This window comes from Ictidomys tridecemlineatus, chromosome 13 (assembly GCF_052094955.1).
Source record: "Ictidomys tridecemlineatus isolate mIctTri1 chromosome 13, mIctTri1.hap1, whole genome shotgun sequence".
NCBI lineage: Eukaryota > Metazoa > Chordata > Mammalia > Rodentia > Sciuridae > Ictidomys > Ictidomys tridecemlineatus.
In genome coordinates, this window is record NC_135489.1 from 64,718,793 (window position 1) to 64,743,342 (window position 24,550).

Genomic DNA, 24,550 nt, shown 5'->3' on the forward strand with positions numbered 1-24,550 from the left:
CTTCCCCAATGGCTGTACCACAAGATCCCAAGAGGATTTTTCAGATGCCTTCCTGAAATGACAAGACCACATATTTGCCATCTCCTGGCTTCTCAGTCTTCAGGAAGGATCATACGTGTGCACAAGGTGACACTCATAGGTGGTCATTGCTGCATTGCTTAAAAAGTGATAAATTAGAAGTTGCTTTGATTTGAGCTGGGAGAAAAATGGGCTAATGGAGTACAAAAATCAACTATTAAAAATATTATAATTCAAAGGAATGAACCAAATATTTTCTTTATACATTAAGTCAGTTTATATAAATGTTGAAGAGAGAGTGCAAAAACTTTATATAATCATTATATATAATGTTTCTATATATAAGTAAAGTTAACAAAGAGCTCAAAAAGAGAAAGCCAAGTTTGAAGCATATTCCATGGGATATAATTAATTTTTAAAGTCATACATTGCACATATAAAAAACAATAAATACAATGTCCTTGGAAGTGAACATGCACCTCAGATGACATTAAACAGACGAGGACATGCACAGTGTTAAGGGACGGGACAGTGTGTGGTGGATAAAGGGACCAGGCTTGGTGTGCAATGTGTTATTTCTTTAATAAAATAACGATAGAGCGAGGTGGCCAGGCTAACAGCTGGCGATCCCAGATGGAGGGGCGCAGCCTCCCACCGTTGTTCTTTGTGCTTTCCTGTGTTTGTTTAAAATTCTCAAACAGCAGGAGGAAGTTAACCCTCATGGGCCACCTTCCATCAGCCTGTCCCTTCTATTCTTGTCCCCAGGTGTGTTTTAGGGTATGGGACATGACAGGTACAGTTGAAAGCCTCCTGTCTACCTGCCTTAGGGTGAGGCTCAGCAGCATGGATCAGAAAACAATCTCAAATGACAGTGAGAAGTTCATTTTCTCACATGACAGACCCCAGAGCTTCTGATGTGGCACCTGGAGATGGCCACAGCCCCAAGGCTCAGCTGTCCTCAGCACATGCCCTTCACTGTCAGGGCTGCATGGCTGGAGGTGCCTGCTGGACCTCCAGCCTTCACATCTGTGCTCCAGACCTGCAGCACCTTCCCCTCCCAAGTGCACCTTAGCTTCAGTTCATTGGCCAGTATTCATTGTGTAGCCTCAGAGCAGCAAGATGGATGGTGAATGGAAAGTTTCATCAGGTGCGTCACCCAAGGCCCGCCCTGTCCTTCTAGAGAGAGAGAGGAGAGAACTGTCCACTGGGAGGCAGCTACCAGCTGGAGCACAGAACTTCCCCCCCCCCAGGCAGACACTCCATGGGGGGCTATATAACCCGCTGTCCGTGGTCCTCGTATGAGATGACCACATTCAGATTGATTAAGAATACCTAGTTTTGGTGTTAAAGTTTCCCTGGGTTCTTAGCTGCAGCCTCCTGTCCCTAGCTACACACTAAATCCATTTGTTTTTGGCAGATAGTAGAACTCCTGATTAGGTTTTCACTGAACACTGAGGCCAATGCGCCCTTCTCTGCTTTCTGAAGATCACGTCTCCTCTGTGGCTCCAGACCCAGCACGTCCCTCCAGCCTCCACTGGCTCCTCACTGCTGGACGCCCAGGGCACGGGCCCTCCCCTTTCTGCTGCCCATGCCCATCTTTCTGGACTCATGACACTGGGCGGCACCTGCCTGCCTCTGGGTGTTCCCAGGCCTCTCTGACTACAGCCGGCCATGACCTGGAGAGTTGCACTCCTTCCCTTCACTTCTGCAGTTCTTTGAGCCAAGATCATATGAGCAAGACCCCTCCAAACCCTGCCATGCTGCTCTTCTAGATTTCGGGTCTTGAACCCTATAAGCTGTAAGCTCTTTACAGATTCTCCCTCTCCCCAGTCACCAGGCAGCCACCACCCTGCACATCACCCCGTCCCACGTCACCTCCGTAACTCCAACACTCACAGGAGCTCGCTTGTGTCCCTGATGGTCTATCTGGGCCAAATAACTCTGGGTAAAGGCTGCCCAGGTCTGGACCCAGGAATAGGGAATAAGGCGGGAGAAGATGAGCTCCTCCCTCATGAGGTCACCCCACCTGTCTGTGGCTTCTACAGGCTAGAGGTGCTGCCAAGGAGTTTCTTACATTTGAATTCACAAGTGTGGAATGACAGGGACACCCGTGTGTCGGGCTGATTCTTGGCAACCCGGCTCCTGCATGCGTATGGGTGCACGCGCGCACGCACACACACACACATACACACCCACACGGAGTGCCTGCTTCATCCCGAGCCCTGTGTGGACAACAGAGGCTAAAACTTGCTCCTGCAACCTAATGACTTGGAATGCAGCCCAGGGACCTGTACACAGGGCTTCAACCCCACTGGGCAGGTCCTCACCGTGTGGCCATGCGTAAGTGGCTTGCCTTCTTAGAACCTCTGCTTCCTCCTCCCTGGGAGAATAGCAACTGCCCCACCCAGGGACACTGGAGAAAGAAGTGAAACCATGACTCAGTCCCATCTCGCTCCACAGCTGACAGGCACCAGCTTCTCCCTTCTCCACAGTTCCCACCAACTAGCACAGAGAGTCCTCAAGGCTGATGGTGTCAGGTCCATTCATGAAAGCAGGGTATTTTGAGATGATTTCAAATTTAGAGCAAAGTCTCAAGAACAGAACAAAGCACCCCCAGTGCCTGGCTCTCGATATCCACCTCAGCCTTGTGGACCATATGTAACTTGGAGAGGCCCCTCCCACTCAGGTCTCCACTGAGTATTCCCTGAAGAAGGACACTCTCCCACATCACCGCCACGCATACCGGCAAGTCAGGCTGCTCCAAACTACAGGCCCAGGTCAAGCCACCCAGCCATCCCAGCAATGTCCCTTTCCCATTCTGCTCCAGATACAGCAGTGGTTCTCAACTGGGGCTGATTCTGGCCGTGCCCCCTCCCCCTCTGAGGTCCAGGGTCCATTTGGTAATGTCTGTAGAGGGCTCTTATTGTCATAACTGGGGACTGCTATTGGCAACTAGAGCTTAGGGGCTGAGTTCCTGCCAAACATCCCCCATATGCAAGTCATCCCCCTGAGCCCTCCAACCCAGCACCTTGGCAGGCTGTTTTTCTATTTATTCTATAGTAGCCCCATGGGCAGGGTCGCTGTCTTAGTTACCATGGTATGGCCGCCCTCTACGAAAGAGTCTGTCACATAGTATATGCTCAGTAAGTACTTTAATGAACCAATGTTTATTTTTATCCCCAATAAGCTCTTCAGGTTCATTGTTAAACCCAGGCAGCTGGCAAACACCAGCCAACTCCCAGTGCAGCAGCCCCACTGCCTCCACACTGGTGTGGAGAGTGTAATGGGTCATGAAATTACATCCGTTAGCATGCACATGCTTATACATCTGTTTTGCAAACATTTCACCCTATGAAAATATCTAACGAAAGTACAAAATTCTTAAGAGACAGCAGCTGGAAGTATTAGTTTAAATTAGAGAGGATCATTGTCTCCATTAAGTAGTGCCAAATTTTGCAACACAAGTAACATCTTCTTGTTAATGCTCAGAAGTTGTCCGCCTCATTAGGCAGATAAGACACCCTGTGATTTGGATGCAGAGTGGCCCCAGTGATAAATGAAACCCTATTATGACAGCTTCCAGTCTTGAATCCCTACTTTTGCTTGATTGCTCCACATGAGGTAGCCTGAGCACCTCTCAGGATAAGCTCAGCTATGCCGCAGTAACAAACAAACCAAGCCTCTGTACCTTCATGAGACAAAATGATTCCTTGATGATGTCTGATATGGCAGGACTGGCCCCCTCGATCTGGCAGCTAATGCCTACGGAACATGCGGTCTCTCTCTGGTCACTCATGCATGGGAAGAGGGATCAGAATGACTTCTGCTCTTACCTTGCTCATACCAGGAATAAAACGTGTCACATCTGTTCTCAGCCCCATAGCCAGGACTAGTCATGTGGCCTCACCTGACTGCAGAGAGGCTGGGGACAATGGGGCACACATGGAGCCTTGGTACCTAGCCATGGTTGCCGTTCCTAGCTGGCCCACCTTCACCTACGGGCTGAAGGAAGGAGAGGGGAATGGTAGAAGTTATATGCCTCTCTCTAACGTGGACCCCTCCCACTTTGAGCGCCTTTGGGTGGTTATCAAGATGTAGGTTATCATAATCCTGTAGAACCTGACCTTCAGCTTCAGGCAACCCAGATTCTAGACCCAGCCTCTCTATGTGCAGCTGTGGATGCTTCTTCGAAGTCACTGTGGTTTTCTCAACCCATCACTCATCTGCAATCACACTGGCACCCACCTCCCAGTTTGGGAGGGCAAGCTAGTTGGAAACACGTACGTGTTGAAAAAATATCAGCTGTGCTGGGTTTGAAGTGGAGCTGGACTCAGGGTCCCAGATCCTTCACTGACAAGCCCTGATTAGCCTAGAGCAGCAGCAAGGGTCTCTTAATCAAATCCAAAAGCAACCACTCAATAAAGCAAGCATCAGGACTTGGCCACAGAGAAGTGGGGTTCCCAGGGTACTGGACTGTCGGAGGCAGAGATACCTGGTCAGGGACCTCAATGTCTTCCCACTTTTAAATGGGACTTGCTAGTGACAACTCCCTTAAGTGAAAGCAAATATATCTCTGGGTCAGTTCTCTGGGTGTGATACTGACACTCGGGCAACAGAGAGTTACCTAGAAGCCACAGGAATAGGATTCTCAGAGCCATCTGCCCCATCCAGAGAGAGTTACCATAAAGCCCTCCATTGGGGATGCAGGCTCTACTGTGAAGTAGGGCCCCCTTGCTCTATGTGGTCACGTGCTTCTAGGAAAGAGTTTGTATTCTTTTTTTTTGAGAGAGGGGAGAGAGAGAGAGAGAGAGAGAGAGAGAGAGAGAGAGAGAGAGAGAGAGAGAGAATTTTTAATATTTATTTTTTAGTTCTCGGCGGACACAACATCTTTGTTTGTATGTGGTGCTGAGGATCGAACCCGGGCCGCACGCATGCCGGGCGAGCGCGCTACCGATTGAGCCACATCCCCAGCCCAAGAGTTTGTATTCTTATCTAATTTTATGAGGAGTTATATATTTCATGATGGTGTTTGGCTACAAGTAATGAAAATTCTGACCACGGTGGCGTAAATGATTTGGGAGTCATTTGAGGGCTGCAGATGTTGACGGATGACGTCAGTGTGGCCTCGCTGCCACCCTCCTAAATGGGAAGAAGCATTGCCTGCTCCTTCATGGTCATTGAGCCTGGGAAGCCCAGGTCCCCTCTACTGTAAGAGACTTGGGCCGCACTGCACTTGGCCAGGGTTGAATCCCATGCCCACTCCTAGTTGCAAGGAAGGATGGGAAGACTAAGTCCCTATGTTCTTCAACTGTATCACAGGTCAGAAGAGGAGGGTCAGACACTGGCGGTTGGTCAACCAGGCTCTAATGTCCACAGCAGAAACTCACCCAGGTGAACCACAGCAGCTGTCCCTGGCTCACCTGTGACACTGTGGGCATCCCCGTTAGCTGTGTGATTCCTGAGGCTGAGAGCTGAGGCCCCTGCAGGAAGAGGCCCCCCAGGGTGGGCTAAGGTTTTCCACTGAGAGCTAATTACCTGTGGCAGGTGTCGGCACTCCCGGCCGGTCCCTGTTTCCCAAGTCGCTGTGACTCCGGAAGGTTGGGCCTTGGGGAGCTCTAGATGGATACTAGCTCTTGGGTGTATTTTCCTGCTGTAGCACAGGAGTGGCATGGTCCTGCGGGGGACTGTCACCCTGGTCAGTTAGAAACCTGAAGTAAATGAACAGAGCAGGCCTCCCCCCGAACAGTGCTCAGAAATCTGAGAGGTGAGCAATCAGAGAGAGGTGAACAATGTAAACAGGATTCATGAGTCAGCTTGCCTGTGGAGCTTCCGTAGGTTTTTCTTGCAAATCTCAAGAACTTTGACTCAGGGCAAGTCTCGGACGTGGTTGAGAATGTCCACCTGTGAGATGGTTAGTGGACAGAAGCTAAAGGGAAGAAGTGTCCAATACCTGGCCCTCTCAGGACACCCGCCGGCCCCTGTGATTGTCCCCCACCCTTCCCTCTGCGGTCCCCCTTCTCTGCCTTGCGACACAGAGTCTACACAGCATGTCCAAGTGCCAACTGGAGTTAATTCTCATCGTGTTCACTGTAATTCAAAGGAGTTGAGTATTCACAAATGTCTGTCATGTAGGCTTTTTGCTTTCAATGTCAGCAAGAGTGATTTTGGTTAAACCCCATCTTGGAGCTCACCTACTCTCAGTGAGATGGAGGGCACTTTCCTGGCCTGAGGCCTGGCTGGCAGGTTTATTTTGTTTGAACTGTGCCATGTTTTCAAAATGAGATTTCATTTAAGACTCTCAGCACTCGGCAGCAGCTGCCTATCTGGATCAGGGCTGCCACGGTCCCCACCAGGCCCTATCGCCTTGCACTCTGCCTTTTCACAGTCTTTGGGAGGCTGTTGTGGACCCTTGCTTTGGTGTCCCTTGTCCAGATGTCTCCAGGGCAGCCCTGTTGACAGGGCACTGCAGGCGTTTCTCTGAGAAGGCTCCAGGTGTCTTCCTGTCTGCCCGCCACCTTGGCTCCCTAGTGTGGCAGGGGCAGCAGCGTACTGTCACTTGGGGATTATTAGGATTTGAGAATCAGGGACTTGTCCCCAGGCCTTCCCAGGGGAACCCCATGATGTGACCTAGACCCCCAGAGCTGGACTAAGGGAGAGGTTCTCAACCTGGCTGCTGAGGAAGGACCCAGGTCCATCTGAAAGCCCCCCTCCCACACAGTCCCTGAGAAGTCCCTGGGACCCTGAGAAGCCAGCCTGATGGGTGCCCCAGGTGATCCCACTTCCCCAGGAAGTTAAGAAACTGCTAGAAGGCTTGCTTCTCACCCAGACTGGTCTTTGTTTTATTAATTTAAACAATTTATTATTTTGAAATATCACGTGTGTTTGGTAGGAATTTAGATAAGTCATATAAGCAAAAGCAAGAACTTGGAGACCAGCAGTCTTAATGTGGTCCCTCCAGCTTCTTAGCAGAGTGTGTACGTGTGTGTATGCACATGTGTAAGCGTGTGTGCTATATATCTTTGAACAAAGTGAAACGGCATCATGCATGCTATTTTCAAAACTGCTTTCCTTAGTTAAAAGTCTCTAGGACTGGGGACGTGGCTTGGTGGTGGAGTATTTGCCTGGTGTACACAGGTCCTGGTTCCATCCCCAGCACCACATGCACGTGCACACACACACACACACACACACACACACACTCACACACACACATGGATTGCATTTTTCTATAGGAAAATAATTTGTTTCTTTCTATAAGAAAATCAGCTCAGTTGACCCACAGGTATCCCTTACAATTAGTTGTTTCTTTAAAGCTAAAGACGTCCAGGCCCTAACCGGGCCTGTGCTAACTCCACCCATCCCCATGAACTCTGTGTCCTGAGCGACCCAGTGCCATGCCCCCCCCCTTCCCCCCTCTGCCTCATCCTTTAATTTTCCATCCTTTACTTTTACATGAATCTGGATTGCTGGAGTCAGATCATTTATTCTGCTTAAGTTCCTACTTTCTGGACTTCTTATCTGGTCACTTCTTCATGGTGTAACTTAGCTTATCACTGTATCCTAGTGAGAGATCTTTATCCACTGCAAATTCTAGAGGGCCCCTCAAACCCAGTGAATTAAAGTCTTCAGAAACTATGGCCTGGGAATCTTCAGTCCTTGCACTTCCTTGGGTACATCTGAGTTTGAGAACTAAGGTGTCCTGGCTCCTTCAGCTTAGAAAAATGAGTGGCCTCTTACCGTACAGAGAACATTGCCTTGTGGGTCTGCATTCAGATGGTGTTCGGTGACCTCAGAGCTTGGCATCCCTCTCCAATGCTGGAATAATGGGGCCCAGGCCCTGCCATTGGTTTACATTCATTCTGTGATGAGAGTCTCCCCTGGGCTGGAAGGAGCTTCCATCCGCAGCCTGAAGCTGGGGCTTTTGCTAGGGTCTTACCTGTGCTTGCAATTTTCCCAGCAAAATCCATGCTCTCTGAGTCCTGGCGGTGGTGTCTGGCCAGGTGTGGCTAAGTGGGGATAGGAGGAGCGTGGAATATTCCAGAAAGACTCAGACACTGGTGTGAAGCTGAGATTCAGAAGTGCTCAGTCCTACTCTAGCCCCTTCCTTCCACGTGGAGCAGGTTCATGAGAGGCCTGTGGCACCACAGGACAGGGCAGGGCAGGGGCTGCTGGGAGCTCAGGCTCAGGGCTGCTGCTTTTCTCCAGGGAACCAGAGGTAGTGCTTCAAATGCTGCTTCTCAAACTGGGGCACACATCTGGAATACGTAATTGCTCTTTATTTGTTTAATCAAAAAAAAAATATCATCACACATATATTACGTAGGCACTGTAGAAGTTTAGGAAAGTCGGTATGGCAAAACCAAGAACCTAAAATTGCCCTGAGATTCCCACTCCTGATGCTACTGCGTGTCCTTGCAGATGCTTTCTAGGCAGGCATGCATCACCTTATGTGTCGACACATGTGTACACGTCTGCAGACAGGCCTCTTGCTTGGAGTTTCTTCTTGGTGGAGGTTTGGGTCTGTCTCAGTGAAGCACTCTCTGTCGAGGGGCTCCAGCCCTGGACGATCCCTCCAGGGTCTGGATAAACTGTCGGAAAGGTCAGGTTGATTCTGGTTCTTTGGAGCAGTGCCAAGCACACTCTAGCTGGTAGCCGGCCTCGGCAGCTCCTTCCGTGATCAACACGGTCCCCAAATTCAAGGGCATCTAACTCTCTATGCATGTGTTCTCTCTGATGCCTTCTGCCTGGGGTTTTTCCTCATCTCAATATTTCAGTGCCTGAAACAAACAAGGCAGTGAGGTTTGTCGTGGTAGGACTGCCCACACCATCCTTCTCGGGCAGGCAGAGATTAGAGAGTCAGGAGCAAAGCTGTGCTCAGTGTCCAGCGTCCCCAGCCCAGGTGACCATCTCTCATGGTCCTCAGTTTCCAGGGAGTATCCCAACCAAGCTATGCCAACATTCACTTTGCTACTCTTAAGTAAACAAAGCCAGGGCACCAGTCCTCCTAGGGTCTGCCCCTGAGTGACAGCTGATTCATCCACTCTCCCCTCTCAGGGTCCCAGGGCTCTGAGCTCTCCTGCTTCCTGCTGGCTTCTCAAACTGTCAGAACATAGGGAATTTCAAAGATTGCATGGTATTAATCTAGCCATTTTTAAAGGATGAAGTTGGAGGCACTGCGGGTTTCCATTCATTCAGGAACCATTAAATGGTGAGGAAGATCATTTCAATGAAAGCTCTGGAGAACTCTCACAAGCAAGGCTTCCCAAAGAGTGGACAAAACGTCACAAGAAACCAGGCCCACTGAGGTCTACAATGTGAGGTCCTTGTGTGTTTTGACTCTCAACTATGGCTGCCAGGTCTTTAAGAATAAAATCATGTGATATCCTGGCTGAGAATCCCAGTGTTCTGTGGAAAGTCACCCTGGGCTTCGATCTCAGTTTTCAGCGGTGAATCTCATGCGTGGCCTCTGAAAATCCCAACACAATTCATGGCAATACTTCTCTGAAGTCAGTTCCAGTACTCAGTCTCGAAGGGGAATCACACCAGAGTTCAAGCCCAGGCGGACCCAGTCATCTCTTCCACAGCCACACAAATGACCACAATTCAAACCAAAACACTGCCACAAGGCCCTCATCTTCTTCCATATAGACAATCCTCATAACCTCTGGCTGGAGGTTTCAATGAGGGGCGCAGCCTAAGACAGTGTCCACAATAAGCTCCCTTGCCCCTCATTAGCCTAATATCAGGGTGGCCTGGACACCCTTCCTTTGAACCAAGAGTGATCAAATAGGCCTGCCTTTAATACTGCTCAGCTTCTCCACTTTGAGGCCTGCTAATGGTGGGGTATAGATTCTTTGTGTGAATTGGAGTCATGAGAAAACCCAAGCACATAATGGCTAGCCTCTGCAGGGCTTTGAAAAACTCATTTGACCCAAAGGATCCCTATTCTCACTTGATGGTGAAAGACCCCCAGATTCCCCAACCCGGAATGGACCACGCGAGACACTGGATGCAATCAGCAGGAGGATTTATTCTCACAGGTGCCCATGGGTGCACAGCAACACCTCGGCTGTAGCTTCGGTGGCTTGCACACCCGGGCTCAGGGGAACAGAGTTTTTATAGGGAGCGGGGGTCAGTTTTCAGCTTAGCACAGCAACAGCCATTCTATAGGTTCCTCGGAATTCAGTCCTGGGGTCACCTGGGGGGTAAACTTGTTTTTTTCCACTTTAAGTTCTCAGAAAAGAAACCCATAAATTACATCCCGTCCTTATTGTTCCCGTTTTTCCCCTATTTCCTCAGGCTTGTCTTTCCCAGGATTATCTATATGGAACATCTGGCGGTGGCATTGTATAGCGTTTGGAGTGTTACATGCAGTCGGGGAGTGCTACGTGCGGCTGGGGAGTGCTTGTGCATGGGGACTTTCTAGTGGGCACCGGGGTCAGAATTATTAACGTTGGGTCTGGGGCCCAGCAGTCTTTTATTCCCCCCTTTTCTATATCATGGATATAATCTTATATCCATTGATCCTCATGCTCAGATTCCAACACTAGCTCGGCTGACGGCTCAACATGTTGTTGGAGCAAATGGTATTGCTGCGTAAGGACCATAGTTTGGATTACGGACAGCCTTTCTTTTATAAACTGCATTAATCTGTTGAATATGCAGGGTCCAAACGTTAAAATCAACAGCAACACAATCAAGGGGCCGGCTATCGAGGATAGTATAGTAGTTAACCAAGGAGACTTATTAAACCAGCTTTCAAATCACCCTTGCTAGGCTTCAAAATTTTTTTTTCCCTTGGCTAACCTCTCAGTAGTGGTCACATGGGGGCTTGCATTCAATAGGTGGAATAAAGAATACAAGGTAAGAAAAATCAACAGCGAGTGAGTCTTATCTTTAGCGGATTCTGGGTGCGTTGCAACTTCCATTCTGGATCCGGAGGGGTGTCTGCGGACTCCTGTGGATGTGCAGCCTTCACGTGGGAAGCGTGGATGCAAGTGGTGATGCCGTCCACCTTGATTGTAGTAGGAGTGGTCAGCAGAACAGAGTAGAGTCCTTTTCACAGCGGTTCGAGGTTCTTGCTCTGGTGCCTGCGTACCTAGACGGTGTCTCCGACTTTGAAGGGATGTGGCAGTGATGGGGTTTTGAGTTCCTCTTTGTATGCTGTGGCTAGAGGCTTTCAGACCTCGTTCTGGACCAATTGCAAGGCACATAAATAAGTCTGCATAGATGGGGTGAGGGAGGTATAGGTTTCAGTTTCATAAAAGTTAATAGCAGGTTGTGGTGCACCGTACAGAATTTCAAATGGGGTTAGTCCCTGTGGGCCTGGGGTGTCCCTCCATTTTAGATTTCACTCAATATTAGACCCGATTTACCTAACTATATTAACTACCTAACTTTAAATCTGGCTTCATTTCCCCCTCTAATTTGGGAACTCCTTACTGCTGTAAGGAAAGGGGGCGAAGATCTTTCTGGCTTCTTCAGGCTGACAAAAAGGGGCGATGTTGGGGCAAGCAGTTTGGAGTCCCCTCTTTTTTTAAAAAAAAATCGGGTCTATCGAGTGGTCCATGATAGGCTGGAGGGCCATTTGAGTGATGGGTAGTCTATAAAAGAAACAAGAATTCATTAGTACTGGAACCATATTGACGTAGCAATAAATGCCATAGTACAGGAATATGCCAATGAGTATGATGGCAAAGTCAAAGACAATGTTTTTCATCAGAAAGTGCCAAGAACCAGAAGCTAAGATATTGTTTACATGATAAAGTTGCTGAGGACATGGCTTCTATCTGAGCATGTAAATCTTTAAGGATATTTGTCACATTGTCAGAAATGTCAGGGATGTCAACACAACAACTAACATTTAGGGTTACAGATGTATTTTCCCTTAAGATATAGTCTAATAATTTAATGCCATCTGATCCTGCAAAATCCTTTTACTGCCCTCTGTGTCTAATAGAGAAATCTTTAATTTTGCTACTCAGGGCTGGATAACCATACTGGCAAACATCAAGGCTACCTGCGTTGGTTAGAAATAAAGGCCTTAGACTAAAACTACTCCAACAGTCCCTTTGACAGTTATCAGGCATTTTTGTCTAAGAATCTCTTTTGTAGCCTCCAGTCTACTTAATTATGGAAGTTACATTTAACTATTATTATCATTTAAAATGTCCAGGAATAGCTATGTTTTGGCTTCGACCATCTTTGCTAAGTGTTTAAGATGAAGCAAGTCAAACTGACTTTGTTTCCATCTATTTATTAATAGTCAGTTGAATCTCCTGGGAGTCCTCGGGAACTTCACAGCAGCTTTTCAGTTCTGCTAGTGCCATTTGCGCTAGGATGGGTCCAGGCCTTGCTTGACCATGTGCCTTCCCTTGGAAGCATCAGGGATGTCTCCCTTCTCTGATGATCCTCCTCTTCACAGCAAATGCACTGATTGGCTTTCTGTCCTCCACTGGTCTCATTAATCTCCCTGATCAGGAGGTTATGTGGCCTAGAGTTGCAGAGCCCTTTGGAGAAGACCCTATCCCTGATTCAGACTGACTCAGAGGGCAAGAGCCAAATATTGGTTTTCTTGGCCCCTTTAATTTAACTTTAATTTTAAAACTTAATCTTAAACATCCAGCAAATAAACTTCAACAGCCTTATACTAAGTACTGGGCTTTAGTACCTATCTCTCTATTCTGTAGGTGATAACTCCTTATCTTAAGTTAAGCCAGGTTGTGAGTTCTTAAAGCAGTACCTCTTTAAAACATTAAAAGGCAATCCTTAGACCATCTAAAAGCAAACTACAAAACAAAACTAACTAGGATAAAATCATATTTAGTTTATGTAATAGCTACCTTGAATTCTGGCAGTTATACATTATAATCCCGTTTGAGATCCTGGCAATCGTGACAAAAACCAACTTTTGGACACAACCTTAAATGCACTGAAATCTGGCCTACTTCTTTCATAGTCACTTTCACATACAGTGAGATGGGACATAGAGCCTTATCTCAAGGTGGGGTTCTTCATGCAGTCTCTCTTGGCAGATACAGACACACTTGACAGAAACAGTCTTAAATACTATAGTTCTGAAGCTGATCTTTGCTTTTTAGACATCATTTTACAAAGCCTACATAAATTGTTGTGAACTTGAGCAAACACAACATAATATCACATCTAAAACAAGAATTAAAGAAAGGCCGAAAGCTTTTAACCTTTTGTAGAAAAGTAGCAAAGTACTTCTGTGTTTTACAATAAAACCTTTACCCAGATTAGGCTCTCATTAACTTAAAAATACATTTAAATTGTGTCTTAGTATAGAAAGCAACATAGAACTTTATATATCTTACTGATAACAAGTCCAGTTATAGAACACAAATGATATAATTGAATCTCCAACATGTTTTTTTTTTTTCTTTCTTTGAACCTAAAATTACCATACAACTTTAGAACACCAGTTTGTAAAGCTTCTACTTTACAGACTTGTATACCTGGAAGGTATGAACACATTAGTAACATCACAATTGCATTGATGATTTTATGCTAACCAAGTTTGGCTTTTAAAGAAATAACATAGCACAATTTTCTAAAACAACAGCACTTGTTTAATCAGCTGTTTAATTTCTTAAAGATTACCTGTTCAAAAACTTACACTTGTAACCAACTTACACAGACTTTTGTATCACTTACTTAAACCCTCTTATTTACTTAAACTCTTATCCAGAAACACATTTTTCCTCTATTAAATCCATACCTAGAACCTTCTAGTTTCTCTTTTTCATCTGTTAACCTCCTTCTGTTCACATCTTGAAACAATACTTGTAAACTTTTGAATTTAAGCAGAGTTAACATTTTATTAGGGCCTTTTTGAACACCTTGAGGAACTTATAAGTTTAATCTTAAAGACATCTTTTCTTTTATCTGTTTACCCAATCTAAATTGAACCATTCGAATCACGTGAATCAAAGATATTTGGATCCATTTTTAATTTTTCATGAGCGCTCCTCATCTGTCAATTGTTATATCACTGCAGGATATATGGACATACACACATACAGACATACCGACATACAACACATAACAGGAGTGTGCACACATAACAATGATAAAGGCCTCGTAGTTTTTCACAGATGAAATATCCATTGCAATGTTCCAAAAAAAAAAAAAAAAAAAAAAAACTCTACTGATCAGAAAAATATTAACCTAGGTCTGTAGGATCAGAATCACAAGCTCAAAAGAAATACAGAACTAAGAAAAAAACAAGAGTCCTAAAAAAAGATGACTGGCCAGTAGTTAGTAAATACCATACAATTTACTTCTTGGTTTGGTCTAGTTTGAGATCAGGTAAAAAGACACTTTTACTCCTTTTTTTTTTTCCCTTGGGCCTGAACTCCAAGCTGCTTCTGTTTGCATACCGGCTTAAGCCCTGGCTAAGATCTGGAAGGAGCAGGGAAAAACTGCTATTTTGAGCAGACACTTTAGGCCTAAGGCATTTTAACCTTAAGTTATATTTACAAATTTAAGAAGCAATTTTTAAAATTTTATATTCTTTTATGCTAGAAAAACTTGTTCACATAAAACTAGAAATAGGATCTCTACCATCAGAAGAAATTTCTTTAGGACCTCTAAGCCACTTTGCTTTTCCTGAAGTTTTTAAAGTAGCATTAAGTTACATTAAATTTGCCCACACAGTACCATATATATCTGAAATTAAGCTTTGAAAATTTCTAAGACTGTTGGTATTTAATTATCTAATGTTATTGTAATAAGCCAGACTAACGTTGTAATTTAACATCTTTTTTTTTCCTGAATCTTACACACTGAGGGGGAAAGATATCATATCACAATTTACTATTTTTATCCCAGTTAATGCACTGGTACACCTTAGTGAAATCTTTTCAGGCTACCCCGTTCAAAATTGAAACCCTTTAATTTTTTTTTTAATCCCAAGTATTTAAGTTTTTTTTAGCATGAACTTTCTGAAATCAAACTAAACAATTGCTTAAACCCAACTTTTAACTGCAAGATAGTGCAATGCCTTAGAAACCCATTCAGATGCCAGATTGTTACAATAAAAATTAATTTTTAGACACACATTTAACCTAGATTATCCCTAAGAAACAATCAGACAACCAGATAAGAAAATATCTCTCCAGGTTTTGAACTTTCATTTAATTATGACTCCCATCAGTGGCACCTTAGATTTCCCATGAGTGGACCAGATATTTTCACATAGAGGCAATTCTCAGTGTGACTGACTTACTGCATTTAGGTGGAGTAATCCTTACAGTGCAGAAAAAAATGAGGAAATTTCCCCAAAGCGAAAAAGGCTCTGGCAGCTGCTGGAAATTCCTCAGTTTTTCTCTTTCACTTGCAAGATTAGCTCTCCTCCAGTTTGGTTTGACCTTAGGCACTAGGCACATTTTTTCTTTCTTTCTTTTTTTTTTTTTTTTTTTTTTTTTAACCAGCTCCCAAAAAGCTCATCCTCTGCTTGCAGTTGTTTCGAGTGCTAGGTTTAAAAACCCCTCGGGAGTGTCAAAATTTGTGACTGAAAATTTGGTTTCCATCCCCCAAAGCCAATTAACACCAATTTAATAATGAGGACCGGGTTTTGAGAAAAGTTAAAGGGAGATATCAAAGTTCTTAGATCCCCAGCAGGCATTTCTTAACAGCAGTGGGTGTACTCAGGCCAACTATGGGAAGAAAAGAAAACACTGCTTCTCTAATCTCGTTTACAATTTAGGTTAAAATCTAGCTAAAGTTATCTCCACACCTCTAAGGCAGATTAGAATTTGGGACGCTGCATCGGTTCAAAGTAAAACAATGCCATCACATTTAACAGAGACACAGACAAAAAGACACACAGAGACACACACAAAGACATAGATTCCCTTTTCAGATTGTCAAAAAAAAATGAAAATGGGTGCTGGCCCGAAGCTGACTGGGGTCTTCCCTTCAGACAAACGGATTGGGAGAGCATCCCCCTCAGATTGGGTCTGACAACCCCAGATTGGGAGATAGAATACAGAGACGGAAACAATAACACAATAATCACAATAACACTACAATAAGACCGAATAGAAAGAGCACTGACCAACTTCAGATCAGATGGCTTAGGTGGAGCAGAAGCCCCACCATTGCCTACAAATACAGATGGCTCCACCACCGCCTACAAAAATCCCTGGGACGTCTCCCAGGGTGGCAGGAGAGAAGTCCGAGTTCGTCAACTCCTTCTCAAGCTGCCCAGAATACTAGGTGACTACGCATAGTCTCAAAGACCTTACAGACGCTGCACAAGACATTAAACACAAGACAAGACAAAGAGCTCGAGCTGGCCGGCTTACCTTCCAGTGATGTCGAGTGTCCTCCGGATTTGGGTCTGGGCTGAACCGGTGATCCCGGACGAGCCCCCAAATGAAAGACCCCCAGATTCCCCAACCCAGAATGGACCACGCGAGACACTGGATACAATCAGCAGGAGGATTTATTCTCACAGGCGCCCGTGGGTGCATAGCAACATCTCGGCCGTGGCTTCGGTGGCTTGCACACCCGGGCTCGGAAGAACAGAGTTTTTATAGGGAGCGGGGGTCAGTTTTCTGTTTAGCACAGCAACAACCATTCTATAGGTTCCTCAGAATTCAGTCCTGGGGTCACCTGGGGGGTAAACTTGTTTTTTTCCACTTTACATTCTCAGAAAAGAAACCCATAAATTACATCCTGTCCTTATTGTTCCCGTTTTCCCCCTATTTCCTCAGGCTTGTCTTTCCCAGGATTATCTATATGGAACATCTGGCGGTGGCATTGTATAGCATTTGGAGTGTTACATGCAGTCAGGGAGTGCTACATGCGGCTGGGGAGTGCTTGTGCATGGGGACTTTCTAGAGGGCGCGGGGGTTAGAATTCTTAACATTGGGTCTGGGGCCCTGCAGTCTTTCAATGGAGGTCAGGAACCTTACAGAGGAAGGCAAGAAACTTCATCCACAATGACTGCTTTTTTGCCATATTGGCTTTGGATGCACATATAGGATCTTTTTTGAGATCCATCAGGGGCTGACAATCTAAGCCAAAGCCTCACACAGGGCCAAGAGGCTGATTCAGACACATCCCTTTGTAAAGCAATTAAACAAAGAGCCACAGGTGATGCTCATTCATTTGCATTTGAAAAGTGTTTTCTTCAGGCTTCACAAAGGGATGCCCTAAGTCAAAGACCTTGCTGACATCCAGAGAAACAGAACAATAGGTAAGCAAAAGGCCCAAAGCAGGGTTTCTCCACTGAGACTTTACTGGGCCAACTAATATCTGAGTTTTCTGAGATGCTGGACATTCCTTTCAGCTATCCAGTACATGGCCATGTCACCAAGGTTGGAGGTGGTACATATCTTGGACACAAAACCATGAGCCTATTCTGGAGAGTGGCCAGAATTCATGAAAAAAAAGAAATTAGGAAGATAGTAGGTGTTGCCCATGGATAAGGCAAGCCACAGTTTATTCATAAATTGGGAAGGATGAATGCTGGAAGCTTTCTACTAGACAGGACACATCCATTGATGAATTATCTTTTCTAATGTCTACAACCACAGACACAGTGGGATACACAGACATAGCAACACTTGCATTGTCAAAAGACTTGCTAGAAACATTCCACTCCAAACCAAACAAACTGCCTTTCCTAGCTCTTCTCAGAACATGAGACAAAACCACAAACACACACCCACACCCACAAAGCCACCTCCTTCCCCCAAGGAGGTCTGTGACTACCCGCAGTGTCCTCTGACTGGTGGGCCATACTATGTTCCCCCGAAATGGCCTGTCCTGTCTCAGATCTGGCCTCCTTGGCCAATTCTGTGAAGTTGTCAGGAGCCATGGGTGAACCACTACCTGCTTTCTCAGGAAAGACCCCCTTCAGAGCTTTCCTGGCAATTGGCCATCCTCACATTTTTAGGTACCAAAAAAGACTGACTCTGTCCTTGGTAAATCCAAACAAGTGAGCCCACTGGGACTGGCACTGGGACTGCCTTTGGGTGCCTGGCATCTTTGATCCCAAGTTCAGAGAGTTCCATCACCAAGGAAGTGTGGTGAGGTCACTTTCTTCAGGAACTGAATAAGGTCACTGCCTTGGAAACCACTTTTTCTTAACTGTTGCTTCCAAGGGTCCAATGAGATGGAGGCTGCCCCTGCTTCCTGTGACACTTTCACAAGTTAGAATGGTATATCAACCATAGGCACCCAGGAAAAGCTCTCCAAACAGGCCTGGTTTGGTCCATCTTGTCTTCATTAAGAAGAGAGAGGCTCATTCAGACACATCCCTAGATATTGACCACGTTGTTTGCAACAGAAGATGACTTTTGCTCTCTCAGGTACTTCCTACCTGCCTACATCTTCTCCAGGGATCATTTCTCCATGGACCTTTGAGGTTCTCATCAGGTGGAAGATCCCCTACATTCCTGTATTGTAAGACCAACTCTGTCCCTGCTCTTCTGTAACATTAGATTGAGGGAATGGTGTATGCTTGGGGTTAAGAACATGTTCGATTTGGGTTAGGAATCATTCTGCTGGATGAAGAATGGTATTGGGAACCTGTGATATTTATAATAATATAGAGGTGAAATATATGTCTGAAATCTAAATAAGATTTGAAGGCCAGAAGGGCATTGGGCCCTTGATTGGGATACTTAGCTTTGAATTACATTCTGTACAGATGTCTCTGATAAATCCATATACAATGGCATAGGACCTTGTACCTTGGATGATTGAATGTAGAGAAGAAGATCCAGTCAAAAAGGGATAGAAGGTAGAATTAGGAAGATAGTCAGTAGGTTTAGGAAAAAGAGTGAGTATAATATTTGGACCAAAAGTTCTTTACCAATAGGGTGTCTGTTAGAGAGTGAATGTAAATGTCAGCACATGTGAAGAGTCAGTCACAATCATGAACTGGGGAAGATATGTAGGAAAGCAGATATGAATATAGACATTAGGAAATCAGGCAAAGTATAAAGTGATTGATAGGATTAGACATTTTCAACAGGGTTGAGGTTGAATATATAATCTTAGGCAGAAACAAATGTGTAGTCACCAATAGGATTGACATTTGAGAGCATTAGGCAACCTAGACAAGGATGGTTTTAGTAATCTATGCTCACTTTTTAATTAGGCTTAGGTACAATCATAAGTGTGACCTTTGCATTTTGTGTCCAGAATATCACTGTGATAAAATATATATGTAGATCAGGTGACATGAGTATTTCTTCCACTCTTTTTTGGAGCCATATGTTGAAAACGTATAAATTAGAATTCGAGGGTACAAATAAGTGTACCCTGGGTCTATGAGTATAAAGATAATGCATGAATAGACCATAATGTGAATAAAGAATATAACTGGTTTCAATTTAAATAATGGATTGAATTCATATCTGAAAACATATAGGAAATCTTATATTGATACACGATCATTCATTCTAACCAGTTATACATCTAATGGTAATATTAGGGTGATGGTTTACCATGAGGGGTGTGTGAGTTTTGGTTCCAAAGTGATTATGGAAACCCAAAATAATGTGTTTGGAAAAGAGTCTCATGAAAAGTCCAGTCAAGAAACATGGAGGAATACACGTGTTCTGAAGCAGGATTTGATTGAAATTGAGCCAAATGCCTAAAAATTTGTGAACTTGAGGATGAAATATATATCCTATGATGTGCATCAACTGAAGAAATAGTAATGTACCAGTGTTGAATAAAAATGAATGTCTAAATACACATCATGTCCCATAGGAGTCTACTTGCATTGATGTTAAACAGGGTCAGTTACTGAAGAAATGTTAAGATTCCTATGCACCATTCAATGAAGTTAGTTTTCAGTACTAGGAAACAAATATGTATTTCAGGTGGATGAATATTTCTGAGAATAATCTTGTGAAAATTTGATTATAAATCCACATACATGAACATGAATTTAGGGAGTGTAAAATAAGACACATATATTTTATATTTTGAAAAATCTGGAGAGTGTGTGTGTGTATATATACATAGATATATATACAAAAACACAAACACAGAGACATTAAAAAGTAAAAATATATATGCCAATTGAAATTCATCATGAAATATATATCATCCAAAGATCCAAAAATATTTATTTTACTGAACATGGATGTATGTATCATGTTGTTCAAGTAGGAAGCTCACCCATAGGTTGATTTTCAGTTCCAACAGCATTTAGGAGGAGTGATTTCTTCTCACACGTTGTATCTGCCAAGTCAGCCACCTCACAAAAATGTAGTTGGGAAACCAGGTAGGATTCTATATGTGCATGTAAAAATACATGTGCTGAATAGGCTGCAGAGAAAGAAAGACAGGAATTCACACATTTGTTAAGTTTAAAAACACATGGAGAACTATTACATTGGACTAGATTCATAACATCTACTCTTTATAATGCAAAAGGCCTGTCCAACTACACACCATGCCTCCTCTGAACTGCTTGTATTTCTATTCTGTTTGGGTTATTTTTCTCTATCATATTAGGATTCGTAGTCAGAGTCTAGTAGGGTATGGGTTAGTGTCAGGGATTCAGTATTTGGAATGGAAAATAGGAAAATGAATCCAATGTGTATGCAAATATGTGCTACACAAAATCTTTCCACTGTCATCCAGAAAAATGCCTTGACAATACCCTTGCCCCAAGTAAGACGCAATTCGAGTAGAAGAGTTAGAAAATCTTTGAATACATATGTGGAATGAAAAATGCTCAGGAGTTCACAACTTTGGAGGTGGTAGAGGAGTTTCCATAAGTAAGGGACAGGATAAACACTCCACAAACATGGAGCTCTGCTGGCCTACAGACTTCTTGAGAAACTGCCTCTGAGGTTGGGCTTTTGAAATATATGTTGTTGTCAGGAGCTTTAGCTTCTTTTATAGTGAGACCATCAAAGCTGGGTCTGCATCTATGTGACCTGGAGGACATGGTTTCTGTTTTTCCAATGAACATGAGGCAGAAGAGCTGAATTCTCTCTCTGTAGGTACTCTGTGGCCAGTGGGGGCTAAGTGTCTCCCCGTGGGGACTGTGAAGCTATTTGGTCATCCTTCAATTTTCGTCGTGTTTCTTGCTGCTGCACTGGGAGTTTGGTATTTGCTTCACGAAATACAAGGACTTCAACTGGGACACAGTGCTGGAGGGAGTTCTGTCACGTGTGGTGGGTCAGAGTACTAGGTGAATGCACCAACCATGCTTCTATCCCACAGAGCTTTGCCCCTTGACCATAGCAACCTGATTCTGAACATTGTTCTGAAACCTCTCCATATAACAAGATGCCTTTACATATAAGGGTCTGCTGGCTGCACCATGTCAGTCACAAGACATTTGGAAGCCCATGGCAGATCCACATGGCCCCACCACAGATGTTTTATCACACAGCTGCACACCAATGCTCTAGGCCCACTACTCAGCAGGCCCCAACTTACTGGCATCTCTGTTCTTCATCATTTTCATGAAACCTGTCAATCAATGCACCTGTCTGGTACATTCATGATCAGCAACAGGACATCCAAAGGTTCTCCAGTGCCACCTGGTCATGGGAATTTCAAAGATTGCATGGTATTTATCTAGCCATTTTTAAAGGATGAAGTTGGAGGCACTGTGGGTTTCCATTCATTCAGGAACCATTAAATGGTGAGAAAGATCATTTCAATGAAAGCTCTGGAGAACTCTCACAAACAAGGCTTTCCAAAGAGTGGCCAAAACGTCACATGAAACCAGGCCCACTGAGTTCTACAATGTGAGGTCCATAGAGCAGGCCCAGCGGCTGGTTGCGGGCCGGAGCCGTCCCCACCCCCAGTGCCTGCAAGTTAGGAGAACCGGCGACCCACGGGCAGGTCAGGCCCAGCAATCTGTGGAGAGACAGAGCTGACACACGCGCCTGCAGGGAACGGGGTCCTGCGACCCACCAGCGGCCTTCTCTGGGGCAGGCCCATCCCCTCCCCCAGTGCCTGCAAGGTAGGCGGGACTGTGACCACCGGCAGAGCAGGCCCAGCGGCTGGTTGGGGCCAGAGCCGGCCCCACCCCCAGTGCCTGCAAGGTAGGAGAACCGGCGAGTCACGGGCAGGCCAGGCCCAGCAATCTGCAGACAGACAGAGCTGACACACGCGCCTGCAGGGAACGGGGTTCTGCGACCCACCAGCGGCCTTCTGTGGGGCAGGCCCATCCCCTCCCCCAGTGCCTGCAAGGTAGGCGGGACTGTGACCACCGGCAGAGCAGGCCCAGCGCCTGGTTGGGGCCAGAGCCGGCCCCACCCCCAGTGCCTGCAAGGTAGGAGAACCGGCGACCCACGGGCAGGCCAGGCCCAGCAATCTGCAGACAGACAGAGCTGACACACGCGCCTGCAGGGAACGGGGTCCTGCGACCCACCAGCGGCCTTCTGTGGGGCAGGCCCGTCCCTTCCCATAGTGCCTGCAAGGTAGGCGGGACTGTCACCTCCAGCAGATCAGGCTTAGTGGCCTGCTGAGGGGCAGGACAGTCCCCTCCCCCAGTGCCTGCAAGGTAGGCGGGACTGTGACCACCGGCAGAGCAGGCCCAGCGTCTGGTTGCAGGCCGGAGCCGGCCCCACCCCCAGTGCCTGCAAGGTAGGAGAACCGGCGACCCACAGGCAGGTCAGGCCCAGCAATCTGCGAAGAGACAGAGCTGACACACGCGCCTGCAGGGAACGGGGTCCTGCGACCCACCAGCGGCCTTCTGTGGGGCAGGCCCGTCCCCTCCCCCAGTGCCAGCAAGGTAGGCGGGACTGTGACCACCGGCAGAGCAGGCCCAGCGGCTGGTTTCTGGCCAGAGCCGGCCCCACCCCGAGTGCCTGCAAGGTAGGCGTACCGGGGACCCATTGGGAGGTTAGGCCCAGCAACCTACGGAGAGACAGAGGTGCCCCTCGCGCCTGCTGGGTAGGCGGACCTTCGACCGGCCAGCAGAGCAGACCTAGGGGCCGCCAGCGTGGTAGACAGATCGCACCAATTGGTGGAGGATCACAGCCACCATCTGTCCTGCATGGGAGACTTTTCAACTATACAAGAGCAATATAAATAAATAGAGGGAAAATTTCAAAAACACAACAGTTTCACCAAGCAGAAAGAAACGCCAGCAGTATGAAAAGACAAGGAAAGAAAGGACCACAGGCAATGCAGGTCAACTCAACTCTAGAAGAGGTAATAGCTGCAACAGATGGAATGTCAGACAGAGAGGTCAGGATATACATGCTTCAGATGATCTGGAGTCTCAAGGAAGACATGAGACAGCAAAATCAGACAATGAAAGATCACATTGACAAGGAACTTCATAAACAAATCCAGGAAGTAAAAGATCAATTTCACAGGGAGATAGAGGAAATAAAAAACAAACAAATAGAAATCCTAGAAATGCAGGAAGCAATAAACCAACTTAAAAACTCAATTGAGAAAACTACCAGCAGAGTGGATCACTTAGAAGATAGAACATCAGACAATGAAGACAGAGTATTTCAACTTGAAAAGAGCATAGACAGCTCAGCAAGTCTGCTAAGAAACCATGAGCAGAACATCCAAGAAATATGGGATAATATCAAAAGACCAAACTTAAGAGTCATTGGGATACAGGAAGGCACAGAGCTCCAAACCAAAGGAATAGACAATTTATTCAGTGAAATAATACGAGAAAACTTCCCAGACTTGAAGAATGAGACAGAACCCCAAATCCTTGAAGCCTACAGGATGCCGAATGTGCAAAATCATAAGAAATCCACACCTAGACACATTATAATGAAGATGTCCAACATACAGAATAAGAAGAGAATTTTAAAAGCTACAAGAGAAAGGAAGCAGATTACATTTAGGGGTAAACCAATCAGGATAACAGCTGATCTCTCAACAGACTCTAAAAGCTAGAAGATCCTGGAATAACATATTTCAAACGCTAAAAGAAAATGGGTTCCAACCAAGAATCGTGTATCCGGCGAAATTAAGCTTCAGGATGGAAGATGAAATTAAAACATTCCATGATAAACAAAAGTTAAAAGAATTTGCAGCTAGAAAACCATCTCTTCAAAAAATCCTTGGCAAAACACTACAGGAAGAGGAAATGGAAAACAACAATGAAAACCAACAGTGGGAGGTAGGACAGTAAAGGGGGGGGAAATCAAAGAGAAAAACAAATCAGGTTTAACAGCATTAATAAACAAATATGGCTGGAAGAACAAACCATATCTCAATAATAACCCTAAATGTTAATGGCTTAAACTCACCAATTAAGAGACACAGGCTAGTTGAATGGATCACAAAACAAGATCCAACAATATGCTGCCTACAGGAGACGCATTTGATAGGAAAGGATATACATAGACTGAAGGTGAAAGGTTGGGAAAAATCATACCACTCATATGGACTGCGGAAACAAGCAGGAGTGTCCATACTCATATCAAATAAAATAGATTTCAAACCAAAGTTAATCAAAAGGGATAAAGAAGGACACTACATACTGCTCAAGGGAACCATACACCAACAAGACATAACAATCATAAATATATATGCCCCA

At 45.4% G+C, this 24,550-nt stretch overlaps 1 long non-coding RNA gene across 1 annotated transcript; it reads right to left on the minus strand.

Moving 5' to 3' along the window:
* Nucleotides 1–10,028: 10,028 nt before the first annotated feature.
* On the minus strand, nt 10,029–17,165 carry LOC120891933 (uncharacterized). Its single transcript, XR_013429731.1, has 2 exons — nt 16,350–17,165; nt 10,029–11,621 (listed from the first exon to the last, which is right to left on the minus strand). It is a non-coding gene; the product is annotated as an uncharacterized LOC120891933 (long non-coding RNA).
* Between the last annotated feature and the right edge of the window lie 7,385 nt (nt 17,166–24,550).